This window comes from Rhinopithecus bieti, unplaced genomic scaffold (genome assembly GCF_001698545.2).
Source record: "Rhinopithecus bieti isolate Rb0 unplaced genomic scaffold, ASM169854v2 scaffold_21117, whole genome shotgun sequence".
In the NCBI taxonomy this organism is placed as follows: Eukaryota; Metazoa; Chordata; class Mammalia; order Primates; family Cercopithecidae; genus Rhinopithecus; species Rhinopithecus bieti.
In genome coordinates, this window is record NW_016810185.1 from 1,042,583 (window position 1) to 1,061,465 (window position 18,883).

At 46.3% G+C, this 18,883-nt stretch overlaps 1 protein-coding gene and 1 pseudogene across 1 annotated transcript in view; both read left to right on the forward strand.

Annotated features, from left to right (window-relative positions):
* Window positions 1-3,738: 3,738 nt before the first annotated feature.
* The window catches only part of RUFY4 (RUN and FYVE domain containing 4), a 65,011-nt gene continuing 49,866 nt past the window's right edge, over window positions 3,739-18,883 (forward strand). Inside the window, exons 1-2 of the mRNA XM_017891573.1 lie at window positions 3,739-4,070; window positions 4,202-4,279. The gene's annotated coding sequence lies outside the window, so the exon portion shown is untranslated. The remainder of the gene's footprint in view (window positions 4,071-4,201; window positions 4,280-18,883) is intronic.
* LOC108541836 (C-X-C chemokine receptor type 1-like) lies at window positions 8,144-11,812 on the forward strand (annotated as a pseudogene).

Below are 18,883 nucleotides of genomic sequence, written 5' to 3' on the forward strand. Positions count from 1 at the left end.
GTGTCTTGCGTGAGTGTGTGAGTGTGCCTGTGTGCATGAGTGTGTGTGAGAGCATGTCTGTGTGCCTGTGTATAAGTGTGTGTGTCTGTGTGCATGAGTGTGAGAGCATGTCTGTGTGTGTGTGTATGAGTGTGTGTGTGTTGTGTGTGAGCGTGTCTGTGTGTATGAGTGTGTCTTGCGTGAGTGTGTGAGTGTGCCTGTGTGCATGAGTGTGTGTGAGAGCATGTCTGTGTGCCTGTGTATAAGTGTGTGTGTCTGTGTGCATGAGTGTGAGAGCATGTCTGTGTGTGTGTGTATGTGTGTGTTGTGTGTGAGTGTGCCTGTGTGTATGAGTGTGTGTGTGTGTCTGTGTGTGTGTGTGCACCTTCTCCCTAGCAAGAGCACCCATAGGTTACATCAGATTCTCAAAGGGATCTGTGTCCTCAAAAGACTCAAAGCACTAAGATGCTTTTCAGCTCTGGGGTCTCTGATGCTACATAACAAGAGAGAGAGGAAGAGGAGGTCATCCAACCCATGGAGGAGGGAGTCAGGCCAGATCCTAGAACTTCCAAAAGGGGTGCAGGTCGCACAACAGGAATGCAGGGGAGGCTGCAGGACCAGGCCCCGGGAGAACTTCTAACCTCAGTGGGTCTCCGGGCTGAAAGAAGCAGAGCCCAGAAGAGCTGACTGTAGAACAGAAGAGGCAACAACAGCCCGGAGTCTCCTCTCCACTGCTCCCGCCCCATCCACAAGCACCCACTTGTCCTGGGATACAGCAGAGAGCAAGGAGGCATGACTGGCACCCGGAGATGCCCGCCAGGCCCCTTGGCACCCAGAAGCCTTGGCGGGAGGGCTCAGGAGGGTGCCAAGCCCAGCCTCTTGCTCCTGAGGCTGACATGTGGGACCATAGGAGGGCTCAGGGTGCAGGGCAGTTGTGGGACCTAGAGAGGCCACCTGGGAGGGGCAGAGCCCACAGCTGCAGGCACTGACAACCCAGAGCTGGACTCGGAAGCCCAAGAGCCAAGGCATGCACCCTCTTGAAGCCAAGGAGAGGAACAGGAGCCAAATGCTGGCCAGGGGAGAAAGAGGAGTGGGCAATGGGGGATGGGGGACAAGGCAGTCCAGGAGAAGGAGGAGGACAGCCTGCTTGTGGAGGAGGAGGCAGCATGACAGGGGAAGGGGGCGAAGTGGCCTGGGTAGGAGAGGGGTGTACTGAGGGGACAGGAGAACAGCGAGGCTGGGTGTGGACACAGGCAGCAGGAGCTCAGGCTGTGGCTCAGGGAGAGACACTGGGCCTATGGCAGGGCCTGGGGCAGGAATGGGGGGTGTGTCTGCAGCAGGACTGGCATTAGGAGTGCCCTGGCAGGCAGCCCAGATGTCTGGGTAGCCACTGAGCCCTGGGTCGTGAGGGGATCAGCACCCAGGAGATGTTTATCCACCCCAAGAACGAGAGTATCACCCCTCCTCTAGTGAGGGCCCAGGTGATGGGTGCAGGCTGCTCTTCCCTAAGCCCCTGAAGCGGGGAGCCCTGAGCAGCAGCAACCCTCACTGGAGCCAGAGTCAGGGCACAGCAGGTGGGATGGAGCTTGATCCCCATAGATAGAGGAGGGAGGGAGTCACAGGCGAGCTCCAGGCTCTCCCAAGAGGCCTCTCAGAAACCAGCTCATCTGATGCAGACAGACACTCATCTCCATCCCTGTCCCTGCCACTGTCACACAGCAGCACACACATCCTCCCCTCCTTCTCCCCTTGATCATCCACCTCCAGAGCCCCGGCTCCTCCCTCCATTTCAGCCCCACTGCCTGTCCCTGTCCCTGCCACCTTCACCTGGCCCAACAGCCACCTGCCCCATGTCAAAGGTGGCTGTGCGGGAGGTGGGGAGGCAGGGACATGGGGTGAAGAAAGAAGACCCACCAGCAGTGAGTCCTGAGGTCACAGGGACCTGGAGAGGAGTTACCCATCCCTGGTGACCCCAAACACCTCCTCCTACTCTCCCGGGGAGAAACCAGCGCCACACCTATACCAGGCCTAGTGGTTTCCTGGCAGACACCTCCTCCAGAACAGACACCTGCCTCCCAGCTCAGACCTGTCCCCACTGCCAGGTCAGCTCCCCACTTGCTAGTCTCCGAGACTTACCCAGCACAGAGAAGGCAGGGGTGAGAGGCCAGCTGTCCCCACCATCCGGGGGCAGTTCCTGCTCCAGTGGCCCCCACCCTCCTAACTCCAGAGCCCTCTAAATCAAGGGACACCTCCAGAGCTGCCCCTTGGCCCAGCTCAAGGAAGATTAACCCTTTCCCTACCTTACCCCAGCACTCCAGGCCTGCCCCTCTTGGGTGGCTCCTAAACCAACCTCGCCCAAGCTATTTGCCTTTCTAGGAGTCAGGTCCTATATCACCCTTTTCCCAAGGGCACAAGAGACCCAATGGAGCCCTCCACCCAACTGGAGGACCCTTCACCCGGTCCTGGTCCTGCCTCCCCCTTGGTCCACCTGCCTTCCCACACTTCCCAAGTAGACTAGCACTGTCCTGGGTTGGCTTCTTACCTGTGTCAGGTGCCCTGGGCTCTGCCAACCGCCAGCTCCCGACTCGGGGCATCCTCCCTCACCCATTCCTGCAGCCCCGACCTGAAGCAGTAGCTGCCTTCTCTCTGCACAGGCCAAACCCCGAGGCCCCCAGCACTCAGCCTGCGCCGAGGCCCAGGGACTTCCCGAAGGCTGGGGACCGCAGGGTGGCCCAGGTCGCAGCTCTTCACAGCACACCAGGCTCACAGTGCAGCCCATCCGGCCTGGCGCCCGGCGGGCAGGGGCGGAGACGCGGGAGCCCCAGGAGCCGGCCCGCCCCCAGCCCTTGCGACAGCTCAGCCCCGAGCGCCAGCGACATTGGCAGGGCAGTAGCAACGCCCCCAGTCTGGCCCCGACACAGTCCCTGCCTTTACAGCCAGCAGCGACAGGAGCCCCCATTGTGGGGTCTGATGAGGGTCTGCAATACCGGTCCTGGACACAGCCAGTGATGAAGCCGACCTCAGGGAGGGGAGAAGAGAGGGTGGCAGTGGTGGAGTCCTCGGGACAGGAACTTCAGACAGTCTGACTCGGGGGGCAGGGTGAGAAACACACCAAGAACACGACAGAGAGACAGGGAGAAGATAAAGGGAGACAATGAGGAAGAGGCAGAGATGAGGGACAGAGATGGGGACGCAGCCTCCGCATGGGGGATATAGGTGCAGGACCGAGCCCAGGGCAGAAACTCTGGGGCATCCCTTGTGCTGGTTTTTAGATGCGGTTCCTGGGGTTTGTGAAAACAGCCGTCCTCCCAGGTCCCTGCTCCTCTTCCCCGATACTAGCCTCTGGGGCAGCCCAGCCTGGAGAAACGAGGAACCGGCATGGAAAGACCCCAGCCTCAAGGAGGCAGAGCACAGCAAGGATGGGAGGCCCTAGCCCACGTGGAAACCCGCCTGGCCCATTGCTGAAGACAGGATCTCATTAGTGGTCTCACATCCATCCTTTCGGGAATGGGATCAGGACTGGGGGTCGGCACTGGTGACCAGCACTCACGGGGACCGCTCAGCTCAGTGAAGTGGAGAGAGGAAGGAGGGGCGTGGTGGGAACCTCGCCCTCCCCTCTCCACCCTGGAGCGCCGCCTCACAACCCAACCAAACAACACGGAAGAGACAACCACAGGAACAGCAGCTGCGGAGCTCCACGGCCTCCCTCTGCCCCCTGGTGGCGAGAAGGAAGAAAAGCAGGAGCAAGTGCTGAAAACGAAAAGGAAAATAGCAGCAGTCCCACTAACCACAATGGATCAGCCCCCATTTGGCCAACAGGTGACTCTACCCCAGGCCGGCCTGAGGACCCGTTTCCCATCTCACCATTCTGCCCCGGTGCCCTGGATCCTGCCTCTACCACTTCTTCCCTGCAGCGTCTTCGGTTCCCCCACCGCTGTGAGCCAGGTTCCCCCTCCAGGCTGCTGGGCTGAAACTGAATCACTTCTTCCCAGGCTGTAAATCCTGGGACAGCTCTGCAAGGTACTGTCACTAGGGAGGGACTCAGGCAGCAGAGCCGCGCTCTCGTGCCCCAGCCAGCCAGGCTCTCCTGGGTGAGTAGCAGGGAAACCCTGGAACTTACGGGGATAGAAGGGGAGTGATACCAGGAGCCAGGGAAGATAAATGCATGGCAGAGATGAGGGAGAGGAGGAGACACATGGAGCCGTTCATGGATTTCACACAGGATCTGGGCTGGAAGAGGCTGCCGAGACCATCAGTCCAATCCTTGGTCTACAGGTGGGGAAACTGAGGCTCAAGGAAGGTGAGTGACTTACCCGAGATCACACAGTGAGTGCGTAGCCAGTCCAGGATGGAGACCCAGGTCTCTGGACTCCTGACCCCATCCTCCCTAAATCCCATGTCCCACCCACCTCCCTCATTTACCTCCATTTCCCTCTCCCGTCCCCTCCACTGTGTCCCACTGCTGTACCACTGCCACCCCACCCCAAACTCCAGCAGCTGCAACCTGGGAGGCAGGATACCTGGATTTTCCACTCCATACCTGGTCTTGACTCTAGGATCTCAGAATAAGGCCACCAGCTTTCAAGGCCACAGTGTCCCTCTCTGGGCCCCAGGACCCATCGGGAGGAGAAGAGGATGAGATCCCCCTGGAGAGAAAGGCAATATTAAAACCAGCCCTGCTCCGCACACACACACAGCATCTGCTCAGCCCCAGCCCTGGGGCCGCACTTTACTTCTGCACCCTCTCCTCAAAGAACACACATTTTCCACTCAGCTGGGGCCCAGGAAACAATGAGTGTGTGTCTCGAGGAGGATGAGTACCTGGGCAAGGCTGAGGGCACCCCATGGGGAAGGAGGGGACACCCCCAGCCTAGTGTCCACATGGCATGAGCCCTCACAGGGTCACTTACACCAAGTCAGGGCCCAGAACACGGGCCCTTTGGGCACACAGACTTGAGTTCAAATCCTGGGTACCTCTGTGATGTTGGATAAAAATCTTGCCTTCTCTGTGCCCCAGGTTCCCCTCTAGCCTCCCAGGGTTATGTGGGGATTGAATGGAACAAAGATGTTAAACAATTAGCACAGTGTCGTCACCCAGGGACTGCTCAATCAGTGGAGGCCACACCTTCATATTCACATGCTGGCCTACAAGATAGAGCTGGGATTTTCTCCCCACTTGCTGTGTGGCCGGAGATAAGTCTTTCCCTCTACAGACTCTCCCTCTGTAGGCTCTGCATCCTCCTTTGTGTAAGGAGAGAGCTGGGCAATGAGACTCAGGGTCCTTCCTGGGCTCACAGTCCAAGTCACAGGGAATCACATTATCTAGCATCCCATGACTGGGTTAAATGAGAACAGGGGGGTGAGAACGAGTGAGTCTAGAAGTCTAACTCTATAAAAGGAACGGCAGGTCCAATTTGAACAAACAGGTGAGTTAGGGATGCTGCTAAGGTTAGCCACTGGGTGGCCTGAAGGATCTCTTAGGTCATGTACAACTTTGGGTTTAATATGACAGAATCAACACTCCCTCAAGTTACCCAGAGAAGCTACTGGCTATGAAATCCTAATTACAGCATAATGCTGCCAAGTGAAAGGGGTAGACATAAGCAAGGAGAAATTAAGAAAGGTAAGAGACTCATTACGATGAGGAATCTTCTTCAGTGTTTTGGGGGAAACTGTCCACGGCATGAAGTCATCAACTTCTCACTCTGGTTTGCAGTTTAAATGTCTCTGGTTATGGCATCAGGTATTTTGGCATCTCTGCATGGCACACACATCAGGCATGAAGGTTTTCCTTGAAATTTACACTAAGTTGCCCAGTTCCAGCTTATAAGGCTTCAGGAACAGAGCAGTTCTTGTTCTTTGTAATTCCATGGGAGAAAATTGGATTGGAGGAATCTAGAAGGAGTCAAGATCCAGTCCAGTCTACAGGTAGATAATAAACTGAGGCTGGGCACGGTGGCTCACACCTGTAAAACCAGCACTTTGGAAGGCCGAGGCAGGCGGATCACTTGAGGTCAGGAGTTCAAGACCAGCCTGAACAACATAGTGAAACCCCATCTCTACTAAAAATACAAAAAATTAGCCGGGCGTGGTGGTGTGTACCTGTAATCCCAGCTACTCAGGAGGCTGAGGCAGGAGAATGGCGTGAACCCGCGAGGTGGAGGTTGCAGTGAGTAGAGATAGCACCACTGCAGTCCAGCCTAGGCAACAGCGCACAACTCCATCTCAAAAAAAAAAAAAAGATAATAACTGAAAACAACGAGCAGAGCTACAATCTAATAACAGGCACACTGTAATTTTTCTTCTGAAACATAATTTTTCTCTCTACAATCACTGTCATTTCTATCAAAGATAATCAAAGTAAGACTAATTTATTTGCAAAATAAGTTTAGCCTCATCAAACCTTTGCTGCTATAAATGCAGCAAACATAGTAATTGACCACAGAGGTTTTCTTTTAAAGCTTGCTTTGTTGGAACTTTTGATAGGAAATCTCAAATTGGATTCTCTAAAACCTCTTGAGGCTAGAAAGCCAAACCAAAGCAGACTTCAGACTTCACCAGCAATACCTATAGGTTCCTTCTCTGGACATTTTCAAATATGTCATCCCAGTCAATGCCCTAGTAATATAGCCAATACTGTCAATATATCCTGTTATAAAGAGAGCCGATTCCTATTGAATGGAAAGAAATAACTATATTACCATACAAACAAGAATATTCACAAATAGTTTCTAAATTCTGGAAGGATGCTATATGGAGAAAAAGTAAATGCTTCCATTTTTGTTAACAAAAGTACATTTGGCCAAATTGCTGTAATCTATAAATAGTTTAAAAGAAAACAAAGTTTCATAAACTATAGCAAACAAAATATTTAAAGAACCAGCCAAATTTCAAATAAAATTCATAAAAAACATTATCCTCCTCAGTTCATTTAACCTCATGTAATTAACTTTGTTCTGCTTGACCTTGATTAGAAGTTTCATAATAGCATCAGTCTCTTCAATAGAGTTATGGAAATTCTTACCCAGTCCAATGGTATGATCTTAAAGTTACCAAAAACCTATACTTGTCAGAGTCCTTTCCATGAATCTCCTTGAACACATAACACCTTAGAATTATAGCTGCTTGAAAAAAAAGTTTTCAGAAAAACACCAGAAAAAAAGCAATTAATTATGGAAAACATGTCTTGAAATGGCCATGGTTAAAGACCTTATTTGTGTTTATTATGATGATGCAACTCAGAAGGAAATTTGGGCATCAGAGACACAGACAGAGCTGAGTTTGCTTTTGCAAAGTGCTCCATCGGTAAAAATGTAAGTTTTGGGTGATTCGTGGTGAATCTGTTTTCATTTTAATCATTACATACTCATTTTAAATTAAATTAACAAAAGTGAATCGATTTAAAGAATATTACACTTCAGCAGACATGGCCAAAATGTGAAAGGTGGTTTAGAGATAATGGAAGTTTGGAAGACCCCAAATTAGATGATCGTGTTATCAGTGAAGAGTGCCCTCAGCTGCTAGTAACAAAACCTAACTCCCAGTGGCTTAAAAACAGCGGGTGAGGGGTTTTTTGGTGGTGTTATTTTACACATAACATTTGCTAATGTTGGTTGGGGGCTCAGCAATGTCCAAGGCTGACTGCCCTCTTTCTGATTCATTTGCCCTTTTCCTCATGGCCCCATGATGGTTGCTGCAGCTCTAGCAGTCACAAGCAAAAGGAAAAAAAAGGGAGAGAGGGTGCCAAGCAGTGTCTTTCTTTCTTTTTGGTAGGAAAAGCAAGGGTTTTCCCAGAGCTCCCAGCAGCCTTCTCCTTGACCTTCATTAGCCAAAATCATATCCTTGGCCACTGCTAGGTGTAAAGAAGGCTGGGAGAGTAGGCAATAGATTGCATAACTGGTTTAGACCATCCTCATCCAATGGTGGTTCTATCAGTGAGTAAGGAAGGGGCATCACGGCACGATAAACCAACATCAGTAAAAACAAACTGAGACTGGCTGCTGTCTCTTTAAACTTCCTGTCACTATTTATACATGAAAAGAGAGTGCAGCAGGAGAGTATGATCTACCTTTAAAAATAGGCTTGCCAGTGGCAGAATTGTAGGCATTTGTGGCATGATAAATTTGACATTTGTGGTAGGCAAGATTTACACTTCCATTAGAGGATGGTTGAGAAGGAACAATGGCAGGCCGACCAGGTGGGCTATGTGGAAGTGAAGCTTTCAGGCATACCTGTGGTATGAGTGTGTGACCAAAAGCAATAGACAATGAATCGCGCTGGTGACATGTGATCCATGAATCACAGTAGAAATGTCTCCCATTATTTATTTCCACAACCATTGATTGAGCACTTACTATAGTCCCTGAAAGAAAACACAAAGATGAATGGAAGAGGATTCTTGCTCACAGGCTGGGAGAGGACGGACTTGCAAACACATCATTGCAGTATAGTAGGGTTCATGCTATAATGGAGAATTGATGAAGATGCCAGAAGACTCAAGCCAGGGGACAGACATTAGCTGCCGGGGGAAGTTAAGGCAGGTTCCCAGAGAAGCCGTTCTCCATTACTGAGATGGGGGGAGCAGTGACCTTGACCCCAGCTCTTCCATTCGTGGACTGCCCCAGCTCTGTGGTCTCTCTGCTAACCATCCAGACTCTGGGAGTGGCCTATGCCCCCAGACTCAGAGCCATTTCAATCAACCGGTCATTGGCACTGGTTGTGCAAAAGAGTGGCTGGCAGCAAAGGAGCATTCATTTTCCCTTCAAATCCCCACCAGACTACCTCAAAGAAGCCTGTAAAATAAGTAAAGATTGTGTGCCTGTTGTCCAAACACAGCTCAAGTGCAGCTCTCCACCTGCTTCCCACTGGATTGCCGCCAGTTTGCTCATAGAGAGGACTCCTTCTGAAGTCTCTGCTGTAAGCCAAATCCGTCCCCCTTTATTCTTATCAGACAGTTGCAAGTTTCCACAGGTGGTCTACCAGGGAATTTAGGAATAAACAAATGGAAATAAATCCAAGAAAAGGAAAAGAATAAAAACGATCATCCATAGAGTGGAGAATTCAGATAACGGACCCTCAACCCCAGCTTCACACCTGGGACCTCCGCTTGGTCATATGGACCCTGGCAGTCTCTAATCACGAGTCTGTGATCCCTTTACTTAACTGTTCTTCTCCAGATGTAGACATGGGTGGGGCTCAGAAGGGAGGTGTCGTCTGACTTGGTTTCCTTATTTCCCTTTATTCATCAAGTGCCCTCTAGCTGTTAAGTCACTCTGATCCCTGAGCTGCAGCTCCTACGGTTGGACACACCCGGCTGGGGCCTCAGGTTGGAAACCACCTTTGCTTGCTAGGATTTTCTTTGGGGTAGGATGGCTTGGCTTGACTTTATTTTAGAAAACGTGTTCATTTCTGTGGGACCTGAGGATTTCTGATAAACTGGCTGCCCTCCTCCTCCCTTATGACCATGTACTAAACTCTGACTTCATACATGGAGGTAGGTGAACAAGAGGCCACAACCTACTCCTCCCCTCTTTTTATACCTCACCGTTTTGTGGGAAGAGGCTGACAGTTTTCCAATTTGATGTTTATTGCTTTGCCCTAAGACTTTGTCTTTGGTGAAATGCAAATACTGGTAGGGAGGGAACGTACTAAAATGTGTGTATCTGAGTGAACTTACCATAGATCTTCAGGCCTGGCAGCAAATGAGAGGTGGATGACTCTGTCTTCCTCGATTTGCAAATGAGAAGACTGAAATCTATAGGGGTATGAGACCCCACTCAAGGTCACAAGACTTATTAATGGTAGAATCAGGATACAACGAGAACTACATGCTAGATGTCCTTACAACCAATCCAAGTAATTTTCCAAAGGCTTTCAGATGGTTTTCTAGAGAACCCTGGGGCTTTTAGGGCCTTTTTAGGGGTCATTTGTGTTGGGAGATCAGCAAACCCTCCCCCACAGCAGCTCGGCTTTTGTCTATTTCACATATTGGGCTTCTGGGAAATTTTTGTTTCAGCAAAATGCTTCACAACAGGAAAATATTTGAAAAGTCTTGAATGACTCTGTAGATTTTGGGGGGAAATTCAAGGACCAAGATTGAGGCTTTATCCTCTCAAATGGCTAAAATTCCTTTAAACAGAGGACAAGGCTTAAAATACAGGTTAATGCAAGGTGTTGCTACCACTTCCTTCACCTAGTAAATTTTAAGAATCAGGGAAAACATAAGAAAGGAAATAATAGAAGGGGCCACCTGGGAACAGGTTTGCCTTCTTGCATTTTGCTTAGTGCTGGCCCTTCCCTGAATGTCCAAGACCAACTTGGTCCCCCTATCCGAATGCACAGACTGAGGATAGAGAAGGCTAAAGAGGGACAGAGGTAGAGACACAGGCCGAGAGGAGGCAGTTGTAGGTTGAGCTAGGGCTAAGGCGTTTTCCCTGTATTCCATCTTACCCCATACTCAGGCCAGGCCTTGGAGTTATGGACGGTAAAGAACACTGGGAAGCCAACCTCCAAGAAGCCCAGGTTGGAGGCAAAGGAGGAAGGGGAGCTCTAGTTGCCAAACCAACAGGGAAGCAAAGGATATCCCAGTAACTGCTCTCACATCCTTAATGAGAGTGCCTTGAATCCAAGCTACTAAATCACATTTCCTTCCGTCTAACCTTCCAGCTAGATCAAACCATGGCTGAAACTGAAGAAAATATGGAATATTACAGACTCATGGATGTGGTTTGGTGAAGAGCATTCATCACTGACATGCCACCTACAGCAAAAGATTACAGCCCCTGTAGACTAGAAACTGAGACACTCGACAAGTATGTTGTGGTCGTTACCTATGCCCTAGTGTTCCTACTGAGCCTGCTGGGAAATTTCCTGGTGGTGCTGGTCATCTTATACAGCAATGTTGGCCACTTCATCACTGATGTCTACCTGCTGAACCCAGCCTTAGTCAACCTACTCTTTGCCCTGACCTTGCCCATCTGGGCCACCTCCAAGGTGAATGGCCGGATTTTTGCACACCCCTGTGCAAGGTGGTCTCACTCCTGAAGGAAGTCAACTTCTATAGTGGTATTCTACTACTGTCCTGTATCAGCATGGACTGTTGCCAGCCCATTGTCCATGCCACTTGTACACTGATCCAGAAGCATCACTTGGTCAAGATTGTTTGTTGGCTGGGTGCAGTGGCTCATGTCTGTAATCCCAGCACTTTCGGAGGCCGAGGCAGACAGATCACCTGAGGTCAGGAGTTCGAGAGCAGCCTGGCCAATATGGTGAAACCCCATCTGTACTAAATATGCAAAATATTAGCCAGGTGTGGTGGCACCCGCCTGTAGTCTCAGCTACTTGGAGGCTGAGGCAAAAGAATCACTTGAACCCAAGAGGCAGAGGTTGCAGTGAGCCTCACACTTTTGTCTTCATCGTGCCGCTGCTGGTCATGCTGTTCTGACACAGATTCGCCCTGTGCATGCTGTTTAAGGCCCACGTGGGGCAGAAGCACTGGGCCATGCAGGTCATCTTTGCTGTTATCCTCATCTTCCTGCTCTGCTAGCTGCCCTACCACCTGGTCCTGCTCACAGACACCCTCATGAGGACCCAGGTGATCAAGGAGATCTGTGAGTATCGCAATGACATTGGCTGGGCCCTGGATGCCACTGAGATTCTGGGCATCCTTCACAGCTGCCTCAACCCCCTCATCTACGCCTTCATCGGCCAGAAGTTTCGCCATGGACTCCTCAAGATCCTGGCCACGCATGGCCTGGTCAGTAAGAAGTTCTTGGTACGTCATCACGTTACCTCCTACACTTCTTCCTCTGTCAATGTCACTTCCAACCTCTGAAAACCATCGAAGAAGGAATATCTCTCCTCATAAGGAAAGAATAACCAACACCCTGAGGTTGTATATGGAAGGTGGTCTGGCTGTGGACAGGCACTATCTGGGTTTTGGGGGATACTAGAGGATGTGGGGAAGTTAGGAACTGGTGTCTTCAGGGATCATGCCAACCTTCTGAAGAGCTGCTGAGGTACCTCCAAGGACCAGCCTTTGCAGCTCCATGGAAAGGAAGCACCAGCATTCCTGTCAAACGTTGCATCTTTATCCCACTAACTGGCTAATTAATTCAGTTTTTTTAAGCTAGTTTGACTTCCGTTTCTATCATTTGACATCAGAAGAGCCCTAACATTGTCAGTCCTCACATGGGACATTTTTACACAGATGAAGCTAAACCACAAAGGCAAACTTGCTAGGTGGACAGCAGGAAACTGAAAGAGGAGAGGACAGACAAGAGGAGCTTTGAAGAGATGGTGTGCAAATGAGCTGTGGTCTCTTCAGCATGCATTCATTCCTGTGATCATTATTTATTGAGCATTTAATAGGCTCCAGGCACCAAAGACATAGAGTGAACAAACCAACAGGGCCCTGTCTCCAAGAAGGGAAAACAGAATAGAAAAAATCTGCAACTCACGGAAAGCATTTTGGGAGGGAGGGGCCAGCTCTCTCTTGGAGCTCCTCATTGTCTTCTTCCAACCTGGACAGTGCCTCTCCGTGCCTACTCTTCTTCCCCAAATTGATTTGGCTATATTTTTAGATAAATTTTAGACACTGCTTATCAATTTCTGTATAATATCCAACTAGGATTTGGATTTGGATTGTATAGAATCCATAGGAGAAAACTGACATCTTAATGGTATTGAGTCTCCCAGTCTAAGAGCACAGTATCTTTCTCCATATATTTAGGTCTGAAATATAATAAAATTTTAAAGAGTTTATTTGAGTAAACAACAGCTCATGAACTGGGCAGTTCCAAACCAGAAGCAGTTCAGGAGCTCCACTGAGGGAATGCAAGAGAGAGGCTTTTATAAGTTGGACACAGAAGTACAGCAAAAAAGAAAAAAAAATTGATTGGTTACAGTTATACAGCTGCTTTATTTGGTCTATCCCTTTGGGAAGTCCCTATTATATAAGTTTGTTGGCTGCTTCTGATTGATTGAGATAAGTTTTGTTTTTCTTTAATATGGGCATTTACAAGAAATAGCTTATGTTTCACTTATGTTTGCAAATCAAGCCAGCTTGAGGTAATTTATAAGGCCTACCTGGTTTTGTCTTCTTGGGGATTCTTGAGGCCTGATTCCAATTTTAATTTACTTTAACAATTTTCCCTTTTTGGTCATCCTTTCAGCAAGCAAAGAGTATGAGTAAGCAGTATAACGTTATTCTCAGTTACTGCTACTGATGTAGTCACTGGAACAAAGAGTCCTGTAGATGCCATCATCATCAACAGCTACCCTAGGATGTAAAATCACATAGTCAGCACTATCCAAAATTGCATAGTCTTTGTAGGCTTGAGTAGTTGGGCTGTTGACTTATCCAAGTTGTCTAATCCTTGATGGCAATCATTTGATGAGTGAGTGGCTGGTGGGAACCACCATGTGAGAGACTACGACACACTCAGGATATAAAGGCAACGACAATCAGGAGAATAATATCCAAGGACTAAAAAATTCCCTGGAGCAGAGTTTCCAGAATTTAATCAACTAAATAAATCAATAACGGAGGTAGTACCTGATTTGAATATATATATATGTATATATTTCTTAAGTTCTTTAATTTTGGGGCAACTATTTCTGATTTGTTGACATAGAAACACCATTTCTTATCAATATGAGCATAAGTTTTTCTTGTTAAGTTACACAGCTTAAAGAAAACTCAGGGTATGTATCTATGAAAACAAAAGAAAAACAGAGGTTAATATTTCGAGCAAACTATGATCTTAGTTTTTTAGTTCAGAGGCTAGTTAGTTGAGATTTCTAGATTTGAGTTTAAAGCATCTTCATAAGATGAAATGAGGATGGCAGCTGCAGTCTGATGGATTTACCTCATTTGCAGTTTGAATGTCTCTGGTTATGTCGTTGGTTGTCCTGGTAAACTCTCCAAGTGATCCCCATAGCAGCAGGCATGAAAGTTATTCATACATGATCTGTTGTAGTGATTTTTCTGAAGCTAAAATCATCCAACTTCAGCTTGAAGGGTTTGGGAAATGGGCAGTTTTAATTTTAGTGAAACCAGGAAAATCAAGACTCAATCCAGTTTACAGGGACATAAAACTTCAAAAAAATGAACATGATCAGAATTTGATAATGGGTGTGTTACAGTTTTCTACTGAAATACAGTCTTTATTATAGTCACTCCTATTTTTACCAAAAATAATCACAATTATTTTGTTTCTACAAAATAAGTCTAGTTTTGTGATTGCAGTGTTGCTTCTCTGGCTGGAAACCTCTGTGGCCAGTGGTGCCTCTGCCCAAGTTTTGGTCTTGCATCCAGGGAGAATAAGGTAGGCAGACAAGTGGAGGATGAGCAAGATGATGAGAAGGTTTATTGCATGTGAGAACAGCTCAGAGGAGACCTGCAGTAGAGTAGCCCCTCTCTGTAGGCAGATTGTCTCATTGAGTCTTCAGCTCTCAGCAGAGAGGAGGCCCTGAAATGGGTGGCTCCTCTATGTAGGCAGGTCATCCCAGTGAGTGTTCAGCTCTCAGGAGAGAGGGTAGGTCTTCTCTGCAGCTGATCATTTTGGTCATCTGCCACTCTCAGCATACAGGAGGCCCTGAAGAGGATAGCTCCTCTCTGCAGCTCGTCATCCAGTTATCTGCAGCTCTCAGCAGAAAGGAGGCCCTGGAGAAGGTAGCTCCTCTCTGCAGCTGTTCTTCCCAATATCTGTTCCGCTCTCAGCACAGAGGGTAGCTCCTCTCTGTAGCTGGTCATCCCAACATCTGTTCAACTCTCAGCAGAGAGGGTAGGTCCTCTCTCCAGCTGGTCGACCCAACTTCTGCAGTTCTCAGCAGAGATGAGGCCCTGGAGAGGGTAGCTCCTCTCTGCAACTGGTCGTCCCCACAGACTGCTCTTCTCTGGCTAAGTCTGGGGTATGTATTGTCTTCAGATGGGGGAAGTGCATGCTGATTGGTCCATCAGCAGCCATGGATGGGCACAAGGAAAAGCACCACAAGCTCTACCTCCAGTCCACAGGACTGGCAGCCCAACCCCCAGACTTTGAAGGTGGGGCTTCACCAGCGACCCACCACCTTCCTCCCAGGAGCCTATCTGCCTCCTGCCACCATCCGTGACATCCAGGCTGCTCACATGAAGGGACACTCACAGGCCAGCGCTGAGCTGCCCTCAGCCCCATCTTGGATTTCCTCCCATGCTTGTCAGTGCCCAAAGTCCAGAAGGGGACTGAGGAGGCAGGGGGCTGGTGTCCCAATACTGCTTTAAGTGTGCACCCACCCAGCAGGGCTATGACGGTGCCCAGGCTCAGATGCAACCTTACTGCATGATTGGAGTGGGCACCGGGAGTGGGGAGAGGCCAGGGAGCAGGAGCAGGCACTTCTGAGCCTGCAAAGGACTGGGAGGCCTTCCGAGGCCTCCAAGAGCACAGAGATGCCAGGATCTACAGCTAGGCTTGGGCAGCTGCAGTGGCACCCAGGGATGGGTCTCCTGCCTGCTCCATAGAGCAGAAGGCCTAGGCTACACCACCTCGCTGCAGCCAGTGTCTTGGCAGTGGCCAGATGAGCCACTGCTGCCATCGGTTTCATGAAACTTGACCTGAATGTGTATGTAAATGCAAGAATAATAATTCTGTATATGCTATAAAATATAATATCCAAGGTGCTTTATTGTGTTTGTATCAGTCAATCTTAGTTATTTAAAACTAGCTGTAATGAGAAATCCCAAATCAGACTTTTTTTATGTTAACATTTATTTTAAGTTCAGGGTACATGGGCAGGTTTGTTATATAGGTAAACTTGTGTCATGGGGGTTTGTTGTACAGATTATTTTGTCACCCAGGTATTAAGCCTAGTACCCATTAGTTATTTTTCCTGACCTTTTTTCTTTCTCCTCCCATCCTCCACCCTCTGATAAACCCCAGTGTGTGTTGTTCTCCTCTGTGTGTCCATGTGTTCTCATCTTTTAGCTCCCACTTATAAGTGAGAACATCAGTATTTAGGTTTCTGTCCCTGCATTAGTTTGCAAAGGATAATAGCCCCTAGTCCATCCATTTTCCTGCAGAGGACATGATCTCTTTTTTTTTTATGGCTGCATAGTATTCCATGGTGTATATGTATCACATTTTCTTTATCCAGTCTACCATTGATGGGCATTTAGGTTGATTCTATGTCTTTGCTATTGTGAATAGCACTGCAGTGAACTTATGTGTAGCTGCGTCTTTATAATGGAAGGATTTCTATTCCTTTGGGCATATACCCAGTAATGGAATTGCTGGGTAGAATTGTATTTCTGTTTTTCGGTCTTCACCACACTATCTTCCACATTGGTTGAACTAATTTACACTCCCACTGACAGTGTATAAGTCTTCCTTTTTCTCCCCAACTTGGCCAGCATCTGTTGGTTTTTGACTTTTTAATAGTAGCCATTCTGACTGGTGCCAAGTAGTATCTTATTTTTTGTGGTTTTGGTTTGCATTTCTCTAATGATCATTGATGTTGAGCTTTTTTCATATGATTTTTGACTGCATGAGAAATCTCAGATTAGACTTTTAAAACTTCTCTAGACAAAAAGTCAAGCAAAGAACTTGCCCACTTATGTCCTATTACAAAGAGAGTATATTTTTATTGAACCAGTGCAAATACCCATATTGCAAATAAGAATATTTAAGAAGAGTTTCCAAATCCTGGAACCATCAGTTAGGAAGAAAAAGATAAATGTTCCCTTTCTATTTAAAAAGTATATTTTATCAAATTAATGTAAGTTATTGACAGCTTAAGAAAAAAGAAAAAAATTTCCCTAAATCTAGAAAATACATTAAAAAAAAACCAACGTTTCAACAAAAGTAATAAAATGAATAATCATAATCATTCTCATCAGTTAATTTAGCCTCATCTAATTAACTTTTTTGTTTTGTTTGATATTTTGTTAACAGTTTCATGAAACTATCAGTTTTCTCTTAGAGTTTTGGAACTACTTACCTAGTCCAATAGCATAATCTTAGTTATCAGACGCCTGTACTTACCAGTCTTTTTTCTACTTATTTTTTAAAAATTGGCAAATATGTACATAATAATGATACATATTTATGGGGTACATAGTGATGTTTTGATGTATACTATGTATAGTGATCAGATCAGGGTAATTAGCACATCCATCATCTCAAATATTTGTCATTTTCTTGTGCTGGGAACATTCAATATCCTCTCTTCTAGCTATTTGAGAATATATACTATTGTTAACTATAGTCATTGGACAGTGCTATAGAACACTAGAATTTATTCCTCCTATCTAATTATGTATCCTATAATTGTGTAAGGAGAGTGTAGTCTCTCAGTACTCCCCCTGCCACCTGCCCTTCCCAGCCTCTAGTAACCTCTCTTCTATTTTTCACTTCCATGTGTTCAACTTTTTTTAGCTTCCACATATGCGTGAGACAATGCAGTGCTTAACTTTTGGTTCCTGTCTTATTTCACTTAATGTAATGTTCTCCAGTTCCATCCGTGTTGCTGAAGTCATCATTTTCTACGAACATTTTGCAATGTTGTGTCATAGTTGCTTTCAAAATATTTCAGGAAGAAAATTTGGTTACTCTTAAAAATAGAGCATTATAAGACAATCATTAGTTTTATAACTGATAACATTATACCAGAAAATATGAGATTTCCAGGAATTTTATACAATTTCTAGAACACTCTTATCAATGACAAATATAACTTAGAGGAAGTTCAGCATCACTTATTATTTGGCAGTGCCTCTCATGCAATTTAACACATCAAATAAGTCTAATTAATTTAACTTCCCTCTTGTTACAAGGAGATAAAATTAATTCTTTTGATATATTTCAGGGACCCTGCTGGAAACTCTCAATGTTAATTTGAGGTCCAAAAGACTTAATTTAGAATGTGATTTTGGGGAGCTGTCAAAAATGTCAAAAGGTTTAAAACACTTGATTAAGTAGGTTCACGGGTCACTGTGAAACAACACCAAAGTGACAATGATTTTCAAGGCAAACACAAAAAGTTTCGTTGTGGGGAAAAAAAAAAGTTTAGCTCTTTTAGTATAGAAAAAATTCACTTTTCTTCAATAATAAAAGGCTTTTAAAAAGACAACATGAAGTACAAAAAATTACCTCAATTAAACACAAAATCTGTGTTTCTAAGCCAATTATTTAACGAGTAAGGAAAAAAACCTTTCGCAATCACGGGGAGACCAATACTCCAAGAAAATGTGTCCTTTTAACAGAGAGACCTAATTCTAACTTTGCACCAGTACATTACTGAGTTTTTTTTAACTTTCAAGTAAAATCTATCTAATCTTAGTACTGTGACCACAAATAAAGTTCTTCTCTCATAGACCTTCTGCAACTTTCTATATCTACTCATTTTTTTGTCTTAGTCTTTTTCTCCTTTTTTATTCTGGATCAATAAGTCATCTTGCTCTAAGACAAAATTACCCTCTTTTCCTCTTAAGGAAAACCCATACGTTTTATATTTTCCTTATTAAAATACATCTCACTTTTAAAATACATTTTCATATACATATTTATGTACAGTTGTTTTCATTCATCCTTTGTTTTTAGTAGTTTTAATTACATGTATTAATTAAAATTCTTAACCCTTAGTAGCCTTAATATCTAGTGAAAATTAGGAAGTACGTGGTTTCATTGGTTTTAAATCTTATTTCCCCATAGCACAGGATATGCTTACCAGTGCACGCAATTATCTCTAGTTCCCCTTTAACAACCAGCCTAAAGTACATAAGCTTAAATCTACATTTATTTAGTGATTAATAATTTTAGTAGTTTATCTCATATGGAAATGATCTAGATATTTAATTTATATTTATATTTTCATATTTAATTTTAATCTAGAAGTCTATCCTATTATAAAGTTATATATATTATAAATA